Below are 19,851 nucleotides of genomic sequence, written 5' to 3'. Positions count from 1 at the left end.
TAATTTTTGGTATTTAAAGGGAATTTGGCTCTACCATGTGTGGTTTTTCATAATAAACAGTAAAAAGAAGGCTTCAAATCTTACCCATTCACTTTTGACATAATTTAAGTAGTAGATGAGAGGAAGGCTCTTATATTAAAAGATGTTGATCACTCTTCCCTGTTGGCTTCAGTGAGAACTTGGTTTTGGATAGTGTGGCAGTGTCTGTGCTGGCACCGGTGCTCAGGTGCTGGCCCTGGGAGGCAGCTAGCTGTGCTGCTGGATTGAGAAGGGTCTCTGGCACACCCTCTGCCTGTGGCAGCAGAGCTTGCTCCTGTAGGAAGGTCTGTGTATGGGCAGGCTGACTTGGAGGGCTGTAGGGGTGGATGTGCCAGGCTGTGCTGGCCAGGTCAGAGAAAGGCTTTGCATGCCTTTGTTTTCTCAGAAAGGTGGAGACTGCGAGTGAGAATCTGCAGAGTCACAGCACACAGATATGAACCCTGCACACCCTGAGTGTCTCATATGGGACATGCATGAGGAAAAATACCCGGGGCTTTACCTGCAAGAGGTAGCATTCACATGTGATCTTTTTTCAGCCTTGATTCCCAGGAAGAACATTTCTGAACTCCCCCTATTACTAGGACTACAGTTACAGTCCCCCACCTGTGCAGCTCTTCTCTGTGTATTTTCAATGCAAATGTGTAACACCTGAAATACTATGAGTGCTCATTCCAGCACTCGCCTTGCCAGCAGTCCCTGAATTCCTTAAGCCACAACTCTTGAAACATTTCCTTGAAACACTTCAGGACTGGGATTTGTTCTCATGTCTTTTGTCAGGCCTCTGTGAATCGCTGTGCACCCACCTCCTCGACCTGTATCCAGGATACACACGGTAGGAACCAAGTAGTGGATGATCAGAAGCACTAACTTCCTTAGTAGTCTATTTTTCAGTGTAAGAAAGCCAAGTTATGTTACAAATACCAGTAAAAGGTAACTGCTTCCTCTAAAGGCACTGCTCAGGAGAATGGTAAGCACATGCTGAACACAAGGAAAGCTACCAAAAAAAGCAGGAAAAGTGAATTAAATATTGAACTTGTGCTTTATTAATTTTTACTTTATTTGCATTCAAGAGAGGTAAACATTAATGAAACTGCTTATTTATCTCACAGACTGAACCATTTATTCAACAGAGAATGGACTAGCTAGTTTGAGAAGCTCAAGATCTTTGTATATGATTCTGTCCAAGAACCCTGAAAAACATGGTTTCTTCTGAAAAAAGACAAGATGTCTTCTATAGCCATGCCAGTTCAAGTCTAGCCTTATATTTTGTGACGGAAAGATTTTTTTGTGGTGCTTTTCTGACATGTATCCAGTTTGAAATCAATGTATCATATCATTTGGTTTTGGCTAGTTTCCTGTATAAAGAAAAACAACCATTATTGTCATTGTAACTGGTCTGCATTGACAAATAGTCCCAGAGCTGGAATATTATTTTCTGACATCTAATGATTCATTCAGAGAGTTCTCAAACTAAGAGCTTTTCTTATTTTAGAAAACTTCTTCACCTAATGAAAATATGTGAATATAAACAAATACACATTTCCTTATCTATATTTGTAAAAAGAGAAGTGACTGAATTGTATATTTAGGGGAATCTGTCTGGAGGAAGATGAGATCTGTGACTTGAAAATATCATTGAATACTGTCCAAAAGAAGGGCACTTGTAACCTACTATTAACAAAAGAGGGTGATGAGTGTTGTTAATTGCTCCCTTTGCTTGTCTATTGCTTTCTCTTTATTGTTTTGACTTCTAGTCCTTGGTGTCCTTATGATTTGGTCTGAACCAAAGTCCCTTTGTCAGCTTCCAGTATATCTGTATTTTCAGGTGTATAATTAAATGCAATATTGACCTTAGTGTGATTGCAAACACAGCAGACATTATGAGAATCCCACCATTAAAATTTATCATTAAATATCTTATATTTTAAATGTTATAATGTGTTCCCTCATAGTCTAGTTAAGCTCTACAGTTTTATGACAGATTTAGAATAATTGCAGTTATTAAGTAGGAGCGCTGTTAAATTATCCAGGAGAGAACCTTGACAGTTGTTGTAGATAAATGTCAAACTGAAGCAACAGATATTTTGCTCTTTGTTGATTATAATTAAGATTTTTACAAATATAAAAACTTTTATAGGTCTTCTTATAAGCAGAAGACATGTCAGGTCATTACTATTTGTCCATTACTAGTTTGAGAATCATTATCTAGATACCTGCCTTAATAATTCTCAGCAACCCATTGTGTCTACCTGCCAAAGCAACATTCCTTCCTAAAGACTTTGCAACCCTCAGAGACAGGTTCCAGTGCTGTCAGCTACTTATGCTGTATTGTGGCTTAAACTTCAACTTGTTCCAGACTTCAAGAAAATGTTGCATCCCAGCAATCCCAGGATGCAACAAGAAAATGCTTATATCAGCAGCTGAATTTTTTTTTTTTTTTTTTGCTGTTGATTTCTTGCAAGGAAGTCTTCATTGCCAAATGGCAATCTCACTGCAAGCAGTGGAAGCAGTTTTCTTTGTGTAGTTCTCCATAGTGCTCCATGGGAACTGAGGTTCTCAGCACCTGGGACTGGGGCATGCCATTAATTTGCAATTATAGTAAATTATGTTCTTTTATCTAAACAATTATTTTTCTAGCCAATGTGTAGCAGCTAACTGTCACCTTTTTATCCTACAGAGCTTTTCAAGTCCAGCTTCTGATGTGTACTGGGTCAGCCTCTAGAGCCTTTGTGCAACAACTGACTACTGCAGCAACTGTTAGTCCTTGAAATATTAGAAAAGATCAGAAAATCAAAAAAGCCAGACATGGATAGAGTTAAACTAACAAGCAATAAAATGTGAAACAATAAAACATTTCATAAGCACATTAGCAGCAAGTGAAAAGTGGGAAGGAAGCTACGGGCCCACTATTTAAGGGGACAAGAACAACAGTTGCAAAGAGGCAAAAATATTTAATGCTATTTTGCTTCAGTTGGATAACATGATCCTCATTTGCACTCAAAGGGTTAGAATTCAAACCAGAATAAAGAAAAGAGAGTACCTAGATAAGCTGGTTGCTTTGGGCCTGATGAAATCACAGGGGGCTGCTCGAGACCATTCTATACAACACAGATGAGGTTACAGAAAACCGAAAAGGAGCAAACAACTGAAATTTCATTTATCTAATTTTGGACATGTACAGAGTGGATACCTTTGTCTGAATAGTTAATGGAAATAAATTGGCATCCTGATGGTGAGCTTCTTTTGGCCTTTCATAGACACTGGTTTAAAGATTTTATGAATAATGCCCTAGCCCCCACTGACTTTTAGTTAAAACTTGTATGATTTAAGCGCATGATTCCTTAAAAAATGGTCCTTTACCAGTAGCTATCAATTGCTTGCTATTAAACTGAAAGGATGTATGAGGAGGATATCACTAAATATCTGTCCCGTGTCTGGTAGATTTTTTGGTGTCTGCATTAGTAATGGGGATGATGTAGACCAGGGAGCTTAATGAACAAACAGGACTGCATCATCTAAAACAAGCAAAATTATGCTTCTATCAGATAGATAGAATTTAGTACTGATGTAACTTCACAGTTTCCCAGGCTGAGATAGCAAGCAGAAAATGTTTTCCTGTGTGGGTATGAGGAGTAATTGGTATGAGACAGAGCAATTTCGGCACCTCCATCCTGCAGCATTCACCACATGGGATGAAAAAAATGTCGTAAGTTCTTTGGAAATATGGCAGCTAGTGTATATGTAACTCCTACTCATCCCATCTCAGAGCTCATAGTTACATGGCCCAGAAGATAAATAGAGCTTCAGGAAGCACTTTGCTGACTTATTGGATTCTCTGGAAGACAGGTAGCCTGGCCTTGATTTTAGGGGTTTATTTGGGGTGGAGTGGTTTTTACTGTTTCTTTGTCTTTAGACTCTGTATAAGAACACACTGGTGTCACATAAAAATGGAGGGACTGGTTCCTGTCTTCTGTTCTGGAGGAAGGGAGGTAAACCTTCCCCTTTCCCCTTTTATGGGAAGATTTCATCCACCAGAATTCCACTGAGAAATTGCATCAAAATGTAAATAATATTCTAATTCATTTTACTTCTATATGATCATCTTTTTATTTTCTAGGGCTGAACATTTGATCTTAGAGTCACCATTAGTCTTAAAATTAGGATAATTTTGAATAACTGATTTTTTAAATCAACTTTCTAATTCCCAAGTCAGAAATAAAGCTGCTTATTATTAGCTTATTAGCTGCAAGCTAATCTTGTTCAGTAGGTGCAACTGTCTTTGCAAGGTAATGGCCAGGTCCTGCTACAATGAAGGCAATGGCAAATTTCTATTAACTTCACTAGGAATAATATCGAACCCTGAATTAAAGAAGCCCACCTGAAGCAGGGATTGAAGGGAAAAGTAATTATCATTTTTAGATCAGTCGGAAAACCAGAGAAACTTTGTGACTTCTTTCGATCTGGAAAAGATATGCCAAACTTCAAGTTAATTTTAGGAACTATTGTTCATGTTAATACTTATCTTTTGTTATTATTATTATTCTATTAAATGTTTTAAAACAAAAACAGTGACAGGCATCAGGAAAAGGAAGGATAAACTAGTAAATGTTATAAAGAATTGGAGTTCAGGATATTATTTTTCTCTGCTTTGTATTCAGCTAATTTAATTCTTCAGATTGTATTTACAGTTTCTTGACACTTTTATAGCAGTTTTCATTTTTACTTTCCTCAGGACTACTGGTTAAGTGACACTAGGACATAAATGTTTGGCTGTGAGGTTAAAATTCTTTTATTTGCTGTTGCAAGGGCTGAGGTGCTACCACTCCCTTTCTGAAATAAGGAGGTGTTTAATTCAGAATATCCTTCCATGTAAAATTAGTCAAAGTTTCACAAAGAAAGAAAATCATTATTGCTATCATTGTTTTTCATGTTTATAAACTTTGTAGTGGTAAATCTTTGGCTTACATAGCACAGACTAACAGGACACTTCATCTATTACTTTGTGACAGAATAGGTCTCTCTAAATGAGAATTTCAAATGCTATTTGGGATGGAAACTACTTTACACTAAGGTCTGCTCAATGTGTCTCTAAAATATTCTTTGCAGTTGCTGTATATGTTAGATACTTTAGCTCATCACAGTTGAAAATCTGGCCCCTTCAATTTTTGTTTTATTGTGTTACCATACCAATCTCTTGGAAGATGTCAGTGATCACTTTGATATTTTTAAAAGATTTTTGGTGTTGACTATTTTAAGATTTCCTGAGGAATGAAGATTGCCTAGAATGAGGTAGCCATGTGATGGACAAGATCTTATATGCAATGAGGATTACACCAATGTGTATTTTAATATCATTATTTATAACTGGCCAGAAGTGAAAATTCTCCTGTGGTAAGAATAAAATCTTTCAGCTATTTTAAAAATGTGACTCAGACTGCAAGTCTTTTATATGATTTAGCCAAACATAGTTACATTGCTCATAGCTGGGAATCCAAAGTGTATGGGGCACATCCCTTGCCATGGAAATTGCTGATCCCAGGGTTGACAGCTGTAATGTGCAGAGCACATTAGCTAGTAAAATAGCAGCAGAAGTTAGTGATAGAGTTTCATTTAAATATCCCTAAATGAATGCCCAAAAAAGTAAACATAAAAAAACATTGTATTAAACAATAGCTGATAATTCAGTTTAACCAAGAGAACTGTACCTCTGTGCAATGCAAACCTGCCCTAACCTCATGGTTTGGAGATTTGCCACAGGATTATTAAGCAAGATAAGAAGTGTGAAGAGTCCTGTGAGCAAGAAGATACTCTGTGCATTCATTCTAGAAACCTTCAGCTCAACATGGTGTTGAATCCAATAAACAAGTTTATGGAATGATGCACAAAAATGGCAAAGTCCCCCACATCAACTCTGTTGGGGAGGGAGGTGCTACAAGTAGGGACAACTCAGGGAGGATCTGTGAACAAGGTGATAAATCCCAGCTCAGAAAAGAGATATAAATGAGCAGTGGAATGTGGGAGTTCAGGGAATCAGCACAGCACCTACATCATGAGCATTTCAAGGCACTTTGCCATCTGACAAAACTCAGTGTTTTGGATGCAGGTTGTGATCTGTGCAAGGAGCCCATTGCAGGGATGGAAAGGATGAGTGTGAGTCAGGCTGCTGACTGGGCTGCCTTCCTGAAGACTAGGATTCAGCTGGACAAGTCACTGTGTCTGCCAGTAGGACATGGATTATCACCCTAGTAAAAGTTGGTTTTGCTGGCCTGTAGTTCAGTTTGAAAATGAGGCCCATATCAAGAATATAAGATGTTTTAAGGAAAAGGAAAAGGTGGTCTGGCCTCAAAAGCATCACTTTTTTCAGTCTATCTTTTTTTTTTTCAGTTTATTGGTGCTTTTTCACTATGCTTTGTAATCTTTTGGTCCTCTATGAAAATCACAGAATTATAGAATCACAGAATCATAGGATCACAGACTCAAAGAATAAGCAGAGTTGGAAGGGACCCACAAGGATCATCAAGTCCAACTCCAGTCCCTGCACAGCACCATCCCCAAGAGTCACATCATGTGCCTGAGAGCACTGTCCAAATGCTTCTTGAGCTCTGTCAGGCTTGGTGCTGTGACCACTTGTCTGGGGAGCCTGTTCCAGTGCCCAAACACTCTCTGGGTGAAAAATCCTTTTTCTAATATCCAACCTAAACCTCCCCTGACACAGCTTCAGGCCATTCTCTTGGGTCCTGGTCACCACAGAGCAGAGATCAGTGCCTGTCCATACTCCTCCTCTCACAAAGAAGTTGTAACTGCAGTGACGTCTCTCTTCAGTCTCCTCCAGGCTACACAGACCAAGTGAACCCTGCTGCTCCTCACGTGGTTTTCTCTATAGAACTTCACCATCTTAATTGCTCTCTTTAAGATGCTCTCTAACAGCTCAATGTCCTTCTTGTATTGTGTCACTCAAAACTGCCCCCAGCACTGGAGGTGAGGCCGCCCCAGTGCAGAGCAGAGCAGGACAATCCCCTCCCTTGCCCAGCTGGCCATGCTGGGCCTGATGCTCCCAGGACAGGCTTGGCCCTCCTGGCTGCCAGAGCACTGCTGACTCATATTGAAGAGAGAAAGGAGAAAAGAGGGAAAAAATATCCATAGAACTGTCTTTCAACTAATTTCTATGTTTTGCTGCAGTTGCCTTTCCTGCTAACTTATTCCACATATCTACTAAGCTTTATGTAAAATAGTTGTTCCTGACTTCTTAGTTCCTTCTTTATTTGAGGTAATTTATCATTTTTGTTTAGTGCCTAATCGGTTTTGAAATCATACATCAATTCTACCCATACTTATATATGAGCTATATGGATAAAATATGTATACCAACATATATATACAAACATAAATATAATTATATTTCCAGTTGACCAGGCTTTTGTTGTAAAAGTGGCAATAAATTTAACCATTTTAATTTTCGTTATCAACTAAGTCAGTGAAACCAGCTACTGCTTTCTCCATTTTGTGAATTAAGTTTGAAAATCATTACCATTATTAACAGAATACAAAGTAAAAATATTTGATGCAAATATGGTGTGCAAATAATTTGCAGATGACAATTCAAGAAAAAGAAAATGAAAAGTGAATCTGAGAGATTCATGCAGAGAAGCTAGATTTTGAAATAGCAAATGCCAGGTTTTAAGGCAAGGTTTTGGTTTTGAAATTACAAGAGCAAAATAATAAATGGAACTGCTTTTAGTATGTTACTAAGAAAATGCTTAAACTAGAACTATGCAGAAAATTATACTTACAATTTGTGTAAGGGAAAAAAAAATAAAGCAGCAAATATGTATTTTGTTCACAGCTTTGTTTTAGGTTTTATTCTCTGGTATCATTTCTTCTCCTGGAAAAAAAACTAAAAAAGGCAAAACAATCTCATTTCCTTTAAAGATGGAAATCAAAATTTTCCAAACATTTTGTTTTAAGACAGAATTTCTACCATTAAATAAGTTACTATATTACTGTTAGCCAAGGGAGTTTCCCTCCTAGCATATTTCTTGTTGAGGTGAGCCTAGCAGAATACCACTTTAGAGGCTTCTGGTGAGAGCACTTGCCTCTCTGCCTGCAGGCATAAGGTAGTGTTCTCCCTCTGTAAACCACTCCAATTTGACAATAGTCATGAATTTGTGAAACCAAAGATGGTCATTGGTAAACCAGACACAGGCAGAAATGCCCCTAAGAGAGACTTTCTGGACATTAGCCATTCTGCTGATGGACAAGATTTTCAGTGTTTGTAAGTTCACCCCAGTCAACTCATATGTGTATCTAGGAGGAGAATGAAAATGACCTGCATCAAAATCCTTTGGATAGTTTTATATTCAGCTTGTACCAGCTGATGAGGTGAATGCATTGGATGTTATACCTAGTGATTTATAAAGAGAATGAGTCTGTAATCTTTCCTCTAGGTTAAAGCCACCTGGCAATTATGATGTGGGGATCTGCCCAGCACAGTCAGAAATATTTACCCACAGATAACATTCCAGCCCTGCAAAACTCAAGAAGATCATTAGTATCCATCATGTTTTTGAAGCAGAAACACTGTATTTATGTGGTAGATTCTTTGTCTTTTTATGTTTTTACTGCCCCTTCCCATTGATCCATCAAACATTTTTTTTTGTTTAGCTGGGCTTCTCTTGTGGGTGTGCTGTGTAATATAAGGAGATCTGAATTCTCTGGAAGTGTCTTTCCACTGACTACATGGAGAGCCTAGCAAAATTATACTGTTAACTTAAGACAGCCCAAAGTCAGGGAAGCTGAATCTAACATATCTCAATATGTGAAGGCTCTATGTGAAAGCTAAATCCACAAGGACCATGCTGACCTGAGTGAACTGAAATGAGCTGGGACACAGGTCCTTGCCCTGGCACACTGCTGTCCATACAGTTTACTTTTCCCTGACCTAGTTTTGGCCATGGCCAGCTAGCAGTCCCAGCCACTGCCTGGGTACAGTTCAGGGGTTAGCACAAGCCAAGGACTGCTTTCCATGGCAATTTGGATTCACTCTCCCTGTTTTGGATGCAGAGTGTGGTGGGGAACAGACAAGACAATTCAGCTGTATGGATGTGATGACATGGCAGCTGGCCTTGAGGCTGCACAAGTTATTGGTGCATTGTATTTGCTAAGGCAAACACAGCCAAAAGGACTTAATTGTTGCACCCCTTAATTATATGTGCTCTATCACCAAGTGGAAAGCAGTAAGACCCTCTCTTCAAAGCAAAAGGAGTGTTAGCAAAGAGAATGATCAAAGAACTCCTAGACCGATACAGCAGGACATGCTAAAGAGCACAATGAGACTTGGGCCAGATCTCTAAAAGTAATTAGATGTGTGTTTTCACCTGGGATTTTCAGCTGTGATCCCTCTTGTTGAGATAGGTCCCTTAGGATAGAGATTTTCTTACAAAGGGTCATGGAGAATACTTTCAAGGAACTCAAAGTAGCAGATGAGCCAGGAAGAAGACTGAGAATTCAGATTAGTTTCTCAGTCCTTAATTAATACTCATTTATACAGAATGCAGAAGTTTTGACTGAACTAGACTTGCAACAAGTTTGATGTTGTAACTTGGTTAAATGAAAAATCACTAGGTACATAGAAAAGTCAAATTTCAGTCTCTTGTCAAATGCAAGGGACAACCAAACACCTGAAAAAAAATCTTTGTTTTCCTCAAGTTATTTTTTTCTGAGAAAATAATCTATTTTAGAAGTAGGTAACTCAGGTGCTTGTCTAGAATTTGGCCCAGCAGAGCAGTAGAAATCACTTCAGAGACATTCAAAGTGGCAGAACTAGAGTGAATTATGCTAAGAGACAGCATTTAATGTTGGATTTAAGTCTGATTTCATAAGTCACAACATTACATTTCTGCACTTGCCATTTGAAATAGGTGCCTTTTATAGCAGAGAGCATTTTAGGCCTATTATTTTGCCCATACAAGACATCTGTAAGATGATAGCATTTATTTATAATGTTAATACTTTATCCGGCACAGAGCTAGCTCATGCTGGTACCTTTCTCCTTAGCAATCTGAGTATTTCCAGCTGGTGACACTAAATAGCCTCCATTTCCTCATGTGGAACACTCACCAGTTGTTTTACCCCCTCCTCCTTTCCTTTTTATTTTTGCTGCTGGAAGGATGTGGGTGATGATTTATAGAGCATGTCCAATTGGCTCTGTTTGCCTGTGCTGGCCTGCTTCATGCACACTGAGGTCAGTGCTGTATTTGTAGGTAACCATCCAAGGAAAACACCTCACAGCAGGCAAAAATGCTAACTAAGTAAAACAAACTCAGGAATGTGATCATCTGTTTAGCAAAGTTTTCAGCAGTCTTTTCCATTACACTAAGGTTTCAGTCCAATTCTCCAAATTCAGAACATGGTACCGAAATATCCCAGGCAACCTCAAATGTATAGGAGATATGATTTGCTGAAAAGTGTTTGAATGGGGGAAACAGGGATAGCTCCTTTTAAATGATGGAGTTAGCAGTATGCACATTTTAGTCCTGAATGTCAAAGGAAAAAAAAAAAATGTAGGTATGAAATTAAAAGCTATGAGGTTTGTTCAAGTTTTTCAAGGCAACACTAGAATTATAGAATGAAAATTATCCAATGTTGCCCAATTGTTAACTGCATAGTGAGCCCTTTTGCCTCTGATCTTATCCCCAATGAGAAATTCTGCTGATATTAAGGGGAGTTTTTATGTCACTTAAAGAGATGGGAGCTGACACCTGTCTCAGGTTTTCTGTAGTTGTAAGGCCAAAAGTATCTTTCGTCATGATTGAGTACAGAGTGAGTGCAAGAATTCCCAGTTCTGCAAGAGGGCAAAATGTATTGGCAAGCCCTCCACAGTGAGCATCTGGAGAGGAGCAGGGAGGGGGCAGCTCCGGGCAGCGGGCAAAGGGCTGAAGTCACGGACACAACTTTCCTGGTGGAGCAGGCTGGCCACGGGCAGAGTTGCAGGTTGTGTTTTCTGGTGAGTGGATTCCTTGAATGGGTATAAAAAAGGGCTCATGGGAAAATAATTATGTGGAAGCATGTGAGAGTTTCATGGCATCTGATCCGCTGCCGAATTCCCTCAGCACGGAGTGACTGGGCCGCGTGTAGAGAGCCGCACAGAAATGACAGGTAAAGTGCAGCACATCCACCCCACTCTGAATACCTTGTGGCATATGCTGTGCTCTGTACAAACCACCTCCCCCAGCCCGGCCAGGCTCCCAGCCCTCTTGGAGGTGGGAAGTCACACTGTGCCCATCTGGCAGCGCCGGCGGCTGCACCTGGCAGCTCTCGCTGCCGCAGCGGCTGCGCCCGTCTTTGCCTTTGCCGTAATTAGTTTGTATCTGATTTCAGCTCATATGGAAGGGTATTGCAATTACTTGCAAGAGGTTTGTAGACTCTGTGAGACTTTTTTTTTCTTGCCCAGCACTGCTACCCAGCTGAAGATCTATTCCTGTAAAAGCTTTATTTTTTTTTTTTTTGTAAATAACTACAGCTGTGTATATTCCTCTGTTATCTCTATCTCCAACTCTGATTTTTATATTCACTTCCAACCCTCTCTTTCCTCAGCAAACTTACTTATGAGACAGGAAAGGCAAACACTTTTTTTTTTCTCTGTTTTATAAAAGCTCCATTGTTTTTTGTGAAGTACAAAAGTTTTGACAGATGAGTATGTACCAGAGAGACCTTGTCCAGTTGCTTCTAATTCAGCAGCCCTGGGTTGCAATAGTCTAATTCTTAAAACCCTTACACAAGGCAAAATCACTTAATGTGGAGACAAATCACTTTTGATAATTCAGAGGAATTTGATCTGGTTTGTTAATGTTATGCTTGATATTTAGAGACATTTGGAGAAAACTAATCTATCAGGTCCGTCTCTGCAGCTATGTCAACAATATTTGGGTCCCAGCTATTACAGAGGTAAACTGGCACAAGCCAAAGGAATGAGCTTTGCTTTAAAGGAGACTGTGGACCTATATGATAGTAGGTGAAAAAGCAGGAAATCAATTGCTGCTGTCAGAGTCCACACATTTCTCTGCATTAGCAAAAGATTTAACAACAAGGAGTCTAACTGCCCCTAAGTGTGTCTGTGTCCCTAAATCAGGGGGCTCCATCCTGCTTTCAGGCTTTTCACATCCTTGGTTCTGAGGTAGGTGGCAGGCATCTGCTAATGAACACGTGGCTTTATAGAAGTGTTTCTGTAATCAAATAAATTCTTTTTAAACGTCATTGTTTTTGGCCATAGAACTGTAGGTGCTATTGTGCTCCACCAGCCAAGTCTGTTACCACTAGATAAGAGATGGATCAAATTTGCATTACTACATGTGCAAATGAGAAGTCCCCAGCTTCCCTTCCCCCTCTCTTTCTAATGCTTGTCCTTGCTTTTTCAAATCTCTTTTTTTTTTTGTCTGAAATACTTGCCACGTGTTTAAAAACCTCACTTTTCTCTGTAAACACTGTGTAATACAACACAATGCACTGCTTTATTTTCAATGATATATTGGTTTCTATGTTTTTATAAAAATAGTTGAGGCCAGAAAAGCATCTACATGCCTTTCCCCCAGATTTATGGCATATATTATACTTTTTCTACTTCAGTGGGCTTCTATCTCTGTGCCGAGCAGAACAAGTGCCTATATGACAAAACCCCTCCTTCTTTTGCACACATGCACGTACATATGAAACCAAAAACCTGCTTTTCATTAGCATAGCCAGCACAATGGAGGCAAGAGTGGAAGCAAGGAGAGAATTTGAGATTTATGGCATCAGGCATCTCATGTGAATGAATGTTCATGCCTTAATGTAACTAGCTGCAGATAGAAGATAAGCCCAGCACTGAAAAGAAAAGCTGCTGTTTCATATTGTGAATATATGCACTTATATTGAATTCTTTCTCTGGGTAGCTCCTTATTTCAATCTAATTTACTACTTATGACCTGAATCCCGAAGCACATTGACTCATTCACACTGGATGCAGATGTGTACATGCAAAGAACACATGAGGAAAGGTAAAACTTCTGTTATAGCTGAGGGCAGCTTTGTCAGCATAATGGCTGCAGAGTTAAGGGCTCCAGGCTAATGCATAACAAATACAGAGAGCCCTGGGTGCATCTTTCTCTGTTTACAAAAAATGTGCATAATAATTTGTCTTCATACCAATAAAATGCATTTTAAACCTACTTTGCTTCTCCACATTATTTTAATTTTAGATATCAAATAATAACAACAAAATTTATTTTTCAGGGAAAAAATATAATTAAAAAAGGAATATAATTAATTTTTTTCTTCACATTTAGCTGCAGAGTAATTTAGAAAATCTCTGATTTCCTGCTGAGAAATTGAACCAAGACACGGTTCACTTATCTGAGTATAGCAGCAGGAGTCACTAACTCTTGAGCACTTTTTTTTCTTGTGGTGACTTTCCCTGGAACTGTGATCAGGTAGTTTCTCCTCTTTGTACATAAATGCTTTTTATAATACAGCAGATTGCATCCACATGTTCTGAACATCCATGCTTTATAGGTATTAAGGAATCAGATCCAGGCTGCATGCAAATGGATCCAAATGCATGAAATTCAATGCTATTTAGTAAAGTTTCCATCTTATTTAAGTTTTTCTTAATATTGTCAAAGCAATTTTGAAGGTATATATTGTTAAATACAATTCTTAGATGAAGCTTACAAGTGAGCCAATGTCCATTCATAGTGAGACAAATTAATCACTTGGGTAAATACCATGGTTTTATTAGGTCTACCAGAAATTAATATAGTTTAATATTTTTCAGTGAATAAAAGTTATTATGTGCATTTTAAAATTGACTGAGGATACAAGAAAAGGGGAAAATTGTCTTATTTTTCCCCCAAAAGTCAGTGTTGCTAAGCTGAAGTGTTGTGGGTTCAATAGCTACACTAAGAATTGTCTGCTGGACTCTTTCAAAGTTTTGCTGTTACACTAGTCTCCCACTGAGGCTCCTTAACCTCATGTCTTTCAGTCTGCAGCAGCCAGACCTCTCACAGGGGAGCATGAAGCAAGAACTAGTCTGTGTGGTGAACAAGTGTGGTTTTGGCATACTAATAGAGCTGTGTAATATTTTTAAAAAACAGCAAATTCAACCAAAAATTGATTTTCCCCTATGAGTCTGAGTCAAGCTCCCAGCATGGCTCCAGCTGGCCAAAGCTCAGCCACTTCCATGAGAGGGGAAGTGAAGGAGGAGGTGAGATCTGGGGTCATCTCCTTCCCTAGCTGTGGCTTGGAGCATCTTCTAAACCACCACATGCTACAGCAATAATGCCTCCGCCTAGAAATTTTATGCTTCTTATAAAACACTGAAAAGGATCTCTGATCCAAATGACAAGTACCATGAGAATGCACTAACTGTAAGCCTCAAAGTCTGTCACTTCCACGTGGGCTGCTTGCACTGAGTGAAGCAGCATCAGGGAAGGAGACTGACTATGTCCTGCTCCCGCACAGCCCATGCTAACCCAGGGAATAGAGAACAGTCTCAACAGTGGGACATGGATTTTTTTTTTCCTTTAGGAGCCAATGGAGAGGTTTTACATGAGTCTTTTGTATCCCAAAATTTACACAAGGAAGCAGTCCCTGATTTTTGCTTTTTAATTTCTGTTTAGTTTTATAATTTTAGATTATTTATTTTGCTTTTCTGAAGTGAACTTTATCCCTTCTGCTTTAGGTAGTCTGGATCATGTCTTTTAAATGAAATTTTAGGGGAAGAGGGAGTTAAGAAAACAACAATTGGTTTGATCTGATTTTTTTTTTTTTCATTCAACAGCCATAGTGAAAAATCAATTATTTACACTGCACAGAAGGTTCATGACCCTGACAGAGATCCAGGGCTGGAGCAGAACCAGCACAGAATATGGTGCAATTCTGCAATATTTTTTAATTTAGCAAGCACCTCCTGAATGTATGACATAGAAATTTGACCTTCACAGAAAAAGTAAACTAACCAGGTTCTCTCTTCTTCTGCAATTGATATTGGAATAAAAAACACATTATAAATGTATTGTTATTACTATTATAATATTCATGTACCAGGCTCATGTTAAGGTATCTTTCTTTATCTTATCTGATCAGCTCCTCTATAAGTACCAAGGAACTAGCACTACAATCCTGGCAATCAGACTGGCAATAATAATAATAGATCACTGTGAATGTGAAAAAAAAAAAAAAGTTCTCTTTCTGGTATTCTTTCTACATTTTTGTTATAGGTCATGTACATAACTATAAAACAGATATTTGGAAAATTTGCAGCAAAGATAATCACAGAACCACAGAATATTCTGAGTTGTAAGGGAAGGGAGAAAGGAAAAGGAATGCCAGGAAGGAATTCACCCAGTTGTGAGTTTGTGTGGTGTCACAATACACACATTTTGTCAGAGAAAAGGAGAAAAAAAATTGATTTCTCTATAGAAGAGTAAGACATCTGAACAATGGGGTCATCTTGAAACATTTCCATTTCTTCTTTTTAACAAAAAATGTAATTTACTGCTCACAATAATATTCCATTTTAATCTAGTTGTAGCAATCAATCAAGATCAAAAGCCAATGACGGAGTTGATTAATCCCTCTTTTTTTTTTTTTTTTTTTTTTTGTTTAACAAACCTTCTTTGTATTTATATATAGTGTTGAGAATGACTCTGCCCTTGGGCATCACAAGAATCAAACAGCAGAATGCATTTTCTGTAAATAAATTTCTAAACCTCATCTAACTGGAAGTATGCCCCCAAATGCCAACATAGCTGCTCTTCAGCATCATATCCCAGGCATCTCCTAGGTGCTCTCTGGTCTTCCTCGACTTCCTCTGTTCATTCTGCTACACAGATACACAGATGGACTCAAATCAGTGCCACTGTTTGTCCATTCAGTGTTGGACCACTTGGACAGCATAGCTTCTTCTTGACAGCATTTATTCTTTGGAAAACAGTTTTCCATTACTTCATCTGTCACCAAACAAAGGAGCAGCTAGTTTTTCCATCATGTAGCCCCTGCAGAAATGGTTATAGCCCAGGCCCAAACCTAACATGAATAATCTTATACCATATAAAATATTCCAAGGAGATATTACCTTTATTTATACTGCAAAGATGAAGACCCCTAACTGGAACCTTAACTTAAACATCAATTAAAGTAATCCTTTTAAATGAGTATTATTTTATGTAGTTAATGCAGTTTGTTACATTTCTTTGAAGATTTCTAATCTTCCAAAGTTTAAGCAAAGTCAAATAAATATAATTTTTTTTATTAATTAATTTTTTTCCAGAAGCCTTATAGGATTTCCACCTCTTTCTACAGATATCAGACAATAAAGTAGGCACATTCAGAGCAAGGGCTTTATTCAGCACCTGAAACTGAGCATCCTAAGGTGCACCTGAGTATCTGAGGTGTAAGACACAGGTCTTGACTAAATACATTATTTCAAAGTCATATTTAACTTTGAACCATAGGCTCACTGTAAATAGTATTGAAAATTACCTCTAAAGTTTAAAGTACAATCTTTCAATGGGATCTGCTTATTCCAAACACAGATTCCCACTTTGAAAAAATAAAGCCCTGGCATTTGTAACTTGACACTTTTAGTTCGGTGGTAGCTGTAACTGCAAATTAAAAAAGGATATTCATCTTTCAGATCTGTCTTAGATTTTATTAATACAATGTTGCAGATAATGAGCACTGCCAGATTAATACTAGCTCCCTACATTTGTCTGCTGAAGTACAAGAAACCTCTGTCATGATTAACATCAAAATAGTCAAATAATAACCATATTTAGATATGAGAACTAAAACTAATGTGTAAGTAAGGCAGAATGGGTAGTGGGAGAAGTCAGCCTCCTGTTTCCTAGTAATGTAGATTTTTATTTTCTCCAATATGGCAATATTTCTGACAAATAGGGGAAAGATGCATCATAACAGTTTAAAGAGTGCAAAAAGAGAATGTGGTAGAAAATTAGGAAGTCAACATGGCCTTGATGATTAAGTGATGGCTGCTTTGCTCAGACAGCATTGGTCCTGGATGCTCCTTGTGAGTACTCAGCCAAAAGGATTGGACAGGCTGTTGCTCCTCCTCTCCTTAGCAGCAAGGCACACAGCACCTGCTCTTGATTCCATTCCTTGTATAGTGTTCAGCTGATCTTACAGACAGTGGCAAGGGGTCCTGAAGTTCCCACATACGCTCCTGGCAGGCACTGGGGTGTAGATGAGGATGTGGCTGAACTCTCCATGAGGCCACTGTGGTTGCAAGGCCACATGTGCTATGGCACTAGCAATAAAGGTGTCATGAGCAGTGTAGCTGCATTCTCATACCACCAATGTCAGTGCTGTCAGCAGGACAGCTCAGGTCACGTCCCCAGATGTGTATGTCACCCATGAGAACCAATGCAGTATGTTGCAGTACTATGTTTTGCCATCCCATAATGAGCAACCAGATGCTGAGGACAACCTGAACTCACCAGTGGTGGTGTGTACTACCTGTCAAAACAAGATAGGTCTGGGATGAATGGAGATAGATTCAAAGAATCATAGGGCGTCGTGAGTTGGAAGGGACCCATCAGGATCATCAGGTCCAGCTCCTGGCCCTGCACAGGACAACCCCAAAAACTACACCATGTTCCTGAGAATGTTGTCCAAAGGCTTTTTGAACTTTGTCTGGCTTGGAGCTGTGACCTCTTCCCTCCAGAGCCTGTTCTAGTGCTTGACCAATCTTGTTTTGAGGCCTTGCCCAGAAACCAAAGTTTTCACCCAGTGCTGTAGACACTGCCAGCGGTGTTGCTATTTATCACTGGAGTGCCATGACTCCTTAGATCTTTTTTTGATCTGCCTTAGCCTAAGCCTTATATTCATGAAACTTGAATTCACTGATTGTGAAGACAATTTCCATTCAATCACTCTCACTAAGGTATTTTGGGTCTCGTGATATTTCATTCAGCTGAGAACAGAAAAGAACTGTTAGTGCAGTGAGGTGATACAAGTAATAACTGTTAACAGATAGTGACTTTAATGGCAATGCTAGGCTAGACTGCAGAAATCATCTGTGCAGCCTGGCTTGATAGGTCCTCAGCTGGGGCCTCATGAAAATCTGGTTACCGTGATCATGCACAAAACTGATTGTATTATATTGTTCACAGTCATAAATGTGTGTACCCTAAGTACACTTGTATGTCTATATCTTGATCATAAAACAATATTGTCAAATTTCATTACTTTATTCTAAGTCTTGTGATATTTGGAAGTAGGTCTTCCACTTGAGATCTACATAAGACTCTTACACTGCACATTAATAAAAAAAAAGGTGTTTTGCTACCAAAGTGAAAAAGAAAAACCAGTACAACCATGCTCTTGGGTATCAAATGGTACAAAGTGATAAAACCTGAAAGAGAAAAAAAATATTTAAAGCAGTCCAGGAAATTTTGGAGACCCAATTAAAAATTTCTGAATGTTTGAAATTACAATATTGGCATGTCATATAATCAGTAAAAACTGCTGGATGTGTACGTATTTTAATATTTTAATTTTTAATTTGTTCTTAAAATAGATATATACAGAGTTTGAACATTATATTCAATATCACATAAGAGCAAGGGTCCTCAAAGTGCTCTCCACAAAATGCTGGTTTACATCCTTCCACATAGAATGAAGTTTGTATCAGTTGCCTCCATGGAAAGAGGATTGGTGTGCAATGATTCTACCTTTATTTAACAGAGAAACAGTCTTCATTTAACCCTATTGATTTTAGGTTCACTTACTGTTGTACTTCTGGCATGTTTCCCTTTGTAACTAAAACCCACATGTATTTTTACTCATCCCACACTGTGATTTGAGGAAAATAATTTTATACTTAAAGAACTATTACAATATTTGCTTAAGAAATTACCCAGTAATTATTTGCAATGAGCTTGTCTGCAGGTGGCCTTCTGTAGCTGGTATGACAGGATGCACTATTGTGAAGAGACATGTTTTTGGAGGCACCTTTTTTTGGCAAGGTGGGCACATACCAGCCCACCACAATTGCTGCCAGTTTCTCTAGTGCCTGGAAGCAGGCAAGCCTGCCTTACATGTGGCTTCTCAGGGCTGAAAAACAAGGCTGGCTTGTTGTTCTTTGCTTCTATAAAATTCGGGGCTCCTGAATCAGCAGGAGCTGAGACTCCCCTTGTACTGGGGGGCAGTCCCCTAGTGCCAGGGCCATCCAGCCCCCACGAGGTTACTGCTGCTGGACGGGGAGGGAGCTGAGCCCCACTGGTCACTGTGCCCACAGCTGAAGATAAAGCTGCTCAGCTGACTTCAGGCATCTCTGATCTCCAATATCTCAATCTGACATAAACTGGAATTTGTGGATACTCAGGGAGTTAATAAAGCCTCATACCAACTACAGACAACAGATCTTTTCTGAGGGGGACAGCTATGACTCCCTGCTCAGCCACTCTCAGTTCTTGGGCAGTCTGATTCTTGCTGAGATCAGCATCATTCCATATTATTTGGAGCACTGCACATACACATATGGAGTCAGGTTTTCTGCTGCTTTACATCTTGTGTGCATGCTTACACCAGCACAGGGTGGATGAGGAATGCTCTACTTTATCTTTCAATAGCTTTTAAAATTCTTCAGTAATTTGAATGAACACACAAGATTGAGGGCAATGACAAATCTAGTCTGTGCCCTTTCAATGCACATCAGCTATGTTCACAGATATTCGTTTGACTGGACAATATTAATATTTTTACTTTCTTTTTTGATAAGTCTTTTCATTAACAGTAAAATAGCATAAGCAGTTCCTT

Source organism: Vidua macroura, chromosome 3 (assembly GCF_024509145.1).
Source record: "Vidua macroura isolate BioBank_ID:100142 chromosome 3, ASM2450914v1, whole genome shotgun sequence".
NCBI lineage: Eukaryota > Metazoa > Chordata > Aves > Passeriformes > Viduidae > Vidua > Vidua macroura.
Note: the sequence above shows the minus strand (reverse complement) of the source record.